Consider the following 7,548-nt stretch of genomic DNA (forward strand, 5'->3'; position numbering starts at 1 on the left):
TAGTGCTCCTTGTGTTCTTGGGAGGAAAGCAGAGTGATTGTTCTAAGAAAGTATCGCGTTTGGGTGAACACTGTTTTCTCTGCTCTGAGTCTCTCTACGAGTCTCTGCGTGATCTGGAACAGTGCTGTCTGGTGGAACTTTCTTTTTTTATTAATTTATTTTATTGAAGTGTAGTTGATTTACAATGTTGTGTTAATTTCTGCTGTAGAGCAAAGTGATTCAGGTACATATGTGTATGTACCTTTTTCATATTCTTTTCCATTGTGGTTTATCACAGGATATTGAATATAGTTCTCTGTGCTATACAGTAGGACCTGGTTGTTTATAACTTCTATATGTAGTAGTTCACATCTGCTAATCCCAAACTACTAATCCATCCCTCCCCCACCCCCCTCCCCCTTGGCAACCACAAGTCTGTTCTCTATGTCTGCGAGTCTGTTTCTGTTTTGTAAATAAGTTCATTTGTATCATATTTCAGATTCCATATGTAAGTGATATCATATGGTTTTTGTCTTTCTCTTTCTGACTTACTTCACTTAGTATGACAACCTCTAGGTCCATCCATGTTGCTGCAAATGGCAGTATTTCATTCTTTTTTATGGCTGAGTAATATTCCATTGTATATATGTACCACATCTTCTTTACCCATTCATCTGTTGATGGACACTTAGGTTGCTTCCATGTCTTGGCTATTGTAAATAGTGTTGGAACAAACATAGGGTGCATGTATCTTTTCAAACTATAGTTTTCTCCAGATATGTGCCCAGAAGTGGGATAACAGACTCAGATGGCAACTCTATTTTTAGCTTTCTGGGGAACCTCCGTACTGTTTTCATAGTGGCTGCACCAATTTATATTCCCGTGGAACTTTCTGACACAATTGAAATGGTCGGTTCTGTGCTACCAGATAGAGTGGCCACCAGCCACGCGTAGCCATGTGCCCTGTCTCCCTGCTCTGTTGGCATGGTGTGCTCACCAATCTATGTTCACCTCCCTCGCTACTCTTTCTGCAGGGCAAGCCTGTGGACAAGGTGGTGTCTCCAGGCTGAATTCTGAATTAGGATGAAAGTAAATTAACCAGGCGGAAAAGGGTATGTATGTGCAGGTGTGTGCAGAAAGCAAGGGGCAGATTAGAAATGTTAACAGCGTTCATTCTTAAATACCGCTGTGTGCCTGGAGCCCTACACTGACCAACTCTTATCCTTCCCATTTAACAGATGGGAAAACTGAGGTTCAGATAATTTTCCCAAAGTCACTTGGCTAGTGCGGGGCAGAGCCTAGATTCAGATGCATGCTGTCTGGTTCTGCAGGCTGAGCTCCTTCTACCAAAAGCTCTTTTCTTTTCTAAATCTGGGGTGAGACGACCCAGATCAAATCCCTGCTCGGCCACTGACCACAGAGTGACCTCGAGAAAGAGGTCACTGTGCCTCAGTTTCCTCTATTAGAAAAGGACATTAATAGCACCAAACTCATAAGGATCGTATTAAATGAGTGAATACATACAGGGCCCTAGAACGGTGCCTGGCACAGAGGAAGTGCTACCGAAGTATTAGCCGTAAAATTTCCGGTTTATCCCAGGATGAGGCTTCTGAGGGCTTCAAACTTCCAGACAGCCCACCACCACCTCCTCCCTTTTGGATCAGAGAATTAAAGGACTCATTTAAAAAGCAAATGTGTGCTCTGGGGGAATGGCTACAGAAGCCGGCTAACATTATTTCACTAACTGCGTGTGTCCAGGCTTATTTGTCCGGGATTGGTTGGAGGAAACAAGAATCTTAGAACATCTCTCATCTGAAGAAGCACAAGTAGGCAAACCTATTCGGCCTGTCTCCGTTTCCAGTATTCTACCCAGTAATCTCTGTAAACCATTCAAAATGTTCAGAAATTCTACTCTTCCGGCAAATAAGGGCCGGACGAATCTAGTTCATAGCATTGCAACACAAATATCACCAGTCATACAAGATTGAGGGTCATAAAAAAAACGCTCCATTGGAAAAGGTCTTTAGGTCATTCCCGAAAATACTTTTCAGATGCCTTGTTAAGTACAAGTTGTTTGAAGTATGTTCAAATTGATTTGATTTTAAAATGTTATTTTTATTTCAGACTACAAAGGGCATAAATAACAAGTGTATTTACCTCTGCAGAGGGAAATAGCTTTTTAAAAGAGGCATGGAAGACCCCACCCACATATCAGTGAGATCTTAGAGCTCCCTCCAGGGAGCTGAGATCACTCACAGGTTCTGTCCTCACACTCGATGGCTGTCAACTAGCAGGGTCCAAGGTTTCCAGGAGAAATAGCTTCTAAAAATGCATCTATTTAGAACATGTGACAAAAAGCTATTCCTGTCTCTCTTGGGGTATAATGAACCCATGGTTTTAGGCCTGGAAGTGACTCTAAGGCCCACTGTTCACACTGACATTACCATGAGCACAAATTAAAACTAAACAATGGTTAAAATATGTAGGTCAGAAGCTCAAAGGTTTTGGCAACAAGAATTGGGTGGGAAATATCATGCCTCGCAGTTCAAAGGAATCCATCTGGCCACAAATAAAATACTTTCTTGGCAGTTGCCGAAGTTTCTCCCCAGTGTTGGCTGCTGCACCCAACTGTTAATTGTTTCTCCTGCCAGACTGTCAGGTTCTCGGGATTGGAGCCTGCCTGCCTAGGTGATTCATCCTTGATCCTAGCCCAGCGCGTGCCTGGTGTTTTGAATGGGTAAATGAGTTAGTTTCAAATGCTTGATTTTTGATGTCCTGATTCATGAGATGGACGACCGCTTGTCTGAGTATTTTCACTGTCCCAAGCCTTGGTAGATCTCTTACTGTTGGCATGTGTGCCGATAGCACTAAATTCAGGAGAAGACATCCAGATTCTAGACATCTATACATCTTCCCTAGGATCCATTGGATAAACCACGAGGGTACGTCACTGAGCTTCTGCTTCGTGAAACAAATGCAATAATTATTTTAATAACACAGTTGAAGTATTTAAAGATACTGTAGGTTTTTACAGCTTTCATATTTTTAAGGTATGGGTAGTCATTTTGGCAGTTTACCTAAATACATTTTGTCTTATTTCCATACATATTTCCTGGATTTTGAGGCTGGCACCTGCTTTAGAAAGAATACCAGTGATACCCCTATTCCTGTAAATTCACTTTTTTTAAATTTTGGTCAAACTTGCATAACATAAAATTTACCATTTTTCAGTGCACAGTGTAGTGGCATTAAGTACATTCACATTGCTGTGTAACCATCACCACCATCCGTCTCCACAACCTTTTCATCTTCCCAAACAGCCCTGTCCCCATTAAACACTAACTCCCTTTTCTCCATCCCCCAGTTCCTGGAAACCCCCATTCTAGTTTCCGTCTCTATAAATTTGGCTACTCTAGCTACTTCATATAAGTGGATTCATACCGTATTTGTCTTTTCGTAACTGGCTTATTTCACTTAGTATAAGATCCTGTCAGGGAGGAAAAAACTTTCCTCTACCCTTCTATGTTCTTCTGGCTGGTCTAAGAATTAAATTGACATGAGATAGATTAACAGGAAAGATCAAATTTAATTTTGCACATAACGGGAACCCTACATACATGAGAGGGTCAGAGAGAGAAAGGTAAAATGAGGTATATATGCCACCCTGAGCTAAGGAATGGGATAAGAGCCTGGGGCTTCCAAGGACAGGAGGGTCATTCACAGGATGATAAAAGGAAGAGCAGATGCTGGGTACTTAGGTATTTGCCCTGCCATATACATGGTGCCACTCAGACAAAATTTATCTCCGGTAATAACTCTTTTCTGGGAAAAATCCCCAATTTAAATTCTTGTAGGTAGTTGAGGCAGGAGCAGTAGTTTCTCTTGAACCCACAGGGGCTCTATTGCCTTTAGCTCCTCGTGCAAAAGTAACACATTTTGGGGAGGCTCGTTCTGAGCCCCTAAAATCCTCAAGGCTCATCCATGTTGTGGCCTGTGTCAGAATTTCCTTCCTTTTTAAGGCTGAATAATATTCCGTTGTATGTATATTCCACATTTTGTTTATCCAATCATACATCAGTTGACGGGTGTACAAGTATCTCTTAAAGCCCCTGCTTTCAGTTCTTCTGTGTACGTACCCAGAGGTGGGATTGCTGGATCAAACAATAATTCTCTCCACTGTACTGTTTTCCACACCGACTGAATCATTTTACATTCCCATCAGCAATGCAAAGGGTTTCAATTTCTCCACATCATCATCATCACTTGTTGTTTTCTGAGTTTTGGGTAATAGCCATCCTGATGGGTTTGAAGTGGCATCTCTTTGTGGTTTTGATTTGCATTTCCCTAATACTAAGTGAGGAGCATCTTCTCCTGTGCTATTCACCATTTGTATATCTTCTTTGGAGAAATGTGCATTCTTTGCCCATTTTTAAATCACGGTTGGGTTTTGGTTGTTGAGTTGTAGGAGTTCTTTATATATTCTGGATATTAATCCATTATATGATTTTCAAATATTTTCTCCCATTCTGCAGGTCATAAACTCACTTTTTAATCAAGTAAAAATTTACTTCCAATTTTAAAAGGACCTGGGTTAGGACCTAAACTCTGTTTTGTATGTAGTTCCTCACTGTTTTCCATAAAGTTACTGCCAAGATGGATGGGCAGAATGCCTCAGCACTGGGGAGCTTGTGTGACTATTTGGCTTATGTCAGAATTTGGAAGACAAAAACAATTCTTTGTTTATGCAAATCAAGGTAAGAAAAATCCAGAGAAAGCCCCAAACAGTGGTCTTTGTTGCCATTGGAATAGATTGAGGAGATGTATTATTTGGTCACTGTCTCCATCAGTTATCCTGGACTGAGATGGAAAAGAACCCTAAGAAGCAGGGGATACTTTAAACCTTGCCATCCAGCTTTGTCATTTGTCGAATGAACTTTATGCCTTACAGCAGCCTTTTTATTTATTTATTTTTAATAGATCTTTATTGGAGTATAATTGCTTCACAATACTGTGTTAGTTTCTGTTGCACAACAGAGCGAATCAGCCATCTGCACACACATGTCCCCATATCCCCTCCCTCTTGAGCCTCCCTCCCTCCCACCCTCCCTATCCCACCCCTCTAGGTCATCACAAAGCACCGAGTAGATCTCCCTGTGCTGTGCTGCTGCTTCCCAACAGCCAACTATTTTACCTTCGGTACAGCAGCCTTTTTAAAGAGAACAAGCTGGCTGAGTGGGACTAGGAAGTAATATCTACCGATCAGAAATCATTAAACACTCTTCTAAATGTTCACAGTGTTTCAAAGAAATGTGTTAAGTTGCCATGTACAAATTGTATATTAAGGACTCGTTTTCACTGATTAATAAGCACAGGAGGGGAAAAGATTTTTTAAAAAAGCTTCAGTGGCCATCGGGATGGTAACATTAATTTCCCTTGCCAACAAATGTTTGGAAAAGTTAAGACTCAGCAAGTATAGAACAAGCTGAGTCCTTCAGACAAGAAGAAATGAGCAATATACCATCGACCTCAACCACGAGATGGTGGCGAGGCAGATTGAATTAACTGATAGACACCATTTTTGCTGATCTTTATATTTCTTTTCATGTCATTTTATTTTTTTTTCAATAAAGGCGATTCATAAAAGTGATGCGACTGGCTTGGGGGTGAGGGAGGAAGCGTTCCATGCAAGGGCAGTAGCACAGGGTGAAGAAAGCAAGCCTGGTGGGTGACTCCAGGCTTCAGGAAATCTCAGCAGAGGAGGGAAGGGAGCCTGCAGGCAGTCTGGGGGCACAGTCCAGGCCCACCGACACCCATGGCATCCAGCTTCTGGAATGTCCTGCCTCAGAATGCATTCACCCAAAGGAGAAAACCTGGCTTCCACTGTAGTTGCAGAGGAACATTTGTGCGTGGGCACAGGGTACATTTCGCCTGAAGCTGTGGGACAGGGCTTGAGGGTGAGCGGGAAACAAGCTATTTATTTGGGGTGGCATCGGGCTGTCCCCTCCCCTCCTTGCCATGGGCCTCTTTGCCCTCCTGGCATGATGCTTACCCCACCCCATCTGGTGGCCACAGCCCCTGGACCCCCTTCCAACTCGGAGGAGGGACAGTAGCCAACCTGATAGGTGCTTTCTCCACCCCTCAGCCCTTGGGCCTCCGCACTGCACCCCTACCAAGGCCTGCCTCTCCCAGGCAGGGAGTCTATGGGGAGGTGCCCTCGGGTGATGGAGCTGGCAGCCTTGGAGTGCCCTGGCCCTGCCTTCCATCAGGGACAGCCTAAGGGAAACAGCGCAGAGGCAAGAGGCCTTGCTCTCCTCCCGCACAAAGTCCTTGGTGGAGACCCTAGCACGGAGGCTTGCAGGCAGCCACAGCAAAGAACCACAGACTGAGTGGCTTCAACAACGGACGCTCATGGTCTCACAGCTCTGGAGGCTGGAAATCTAAGGCCAAGCAGTCGGCAGGGTTGGTTTCTCCTGAGGCCTCTCTCCTTGGCGTGTAGACAGCTGTCTTCTCCCTGTGTCCTCACCTGGCCTTCCGTTTGTGTCTGTGTCCTAATCTCCTCTTATCTAGACACAGTCATATTGGATCAGGGCCCATTCCAATGACCTCATTTTAACTTAATTACCTCTAAAAATCCTATCCCCCAATACAGTCACATTCTGAGGTCCTGGGGGTTAAGGCTTCAACCTAGGAACTTGGTGGGGGGAACACGATTCAGCCCATGACACAGGTCCCAGCTCTTGTGCCAGATCGGCTCGGTTCTGTGGCCCTGAGCTCTGCATACCTGGGACTTTCCTCTCTGCTGTTCAGCTGCCGCTAAGCGATCATAAACAACAGCGTCTCCACTAGTTGGGATCCCCCTGTGGGGAGCACGTGGCTACCACTCCCCCTCAGCACACAACTTTGCAGTTGGGGAGTGTGATCGCACACACACATATGCACCCGGCAGCTGGAGGAGACCCTGGTTTGGGGGACACAGGTGTCCCCCAACCCCCATTCCAGAACTTCTTCTGTGTATATCTGACCCCAAGCTCCGCTCCTCCAGCCCGGCCTCGCCTCCAAAACCCTTGCTCACGCTTCCCGCTAGACCCCAGCTCTTGGCTTGGAGAGATCGAATGCCAAGATGCTCAGTGATTGATTAATCTGTTCATTGCACAAACGCGCCTCAGAGGCTGGTGTGGTGCCAGGCACCGAGCCAAGGGGTGGTGACGCCGACAGGAACGTCCCAAGGAGCCTGCCACCGAAAGCTCAGCGCTGGGGGCGGATGCAAGAGCTTGATACCTTCGCAAGCTCTGATGGTGTCCCGGTGCTTCTCAGACGTCTGCTCTAACCTTTATGTCCACCCAGAGATTAGGCAAAAGTGCCACCACTTTACTGGAGAGAAAACTGAGCTTCACAGAGGTTAACCGGCAAAGCATGGAAGAGGAACCCAGGTCTGCCTGCCTTAAGGCCTGGGGAAGGAAGACCTCAGCTAGATGACTCTGCCTGGTCTGAGTGTCACTCGTCCGCCCCCCCCCACCATACCCCCTCCCCCACGCCCCCGTCCTACAGCCACCAGCATCCCGTTCTGTC

The sequence above is a fragment of the Eubalaena glacialis genome, chromosome 9 (assembly GCF_028564815.1).
Source record: "Eubalaena glacialis isolate mEubGla1 chromosome 9, mEubGla1.1.hap2.+ XY, whole genome shotgun sequence".
Lineage (NCBI taxonomy): Eukaryota > Metazoa > Chordata > Mammalia > Artiodactyla > Balaenidae > Eubalaena > Eubalaena glacialis.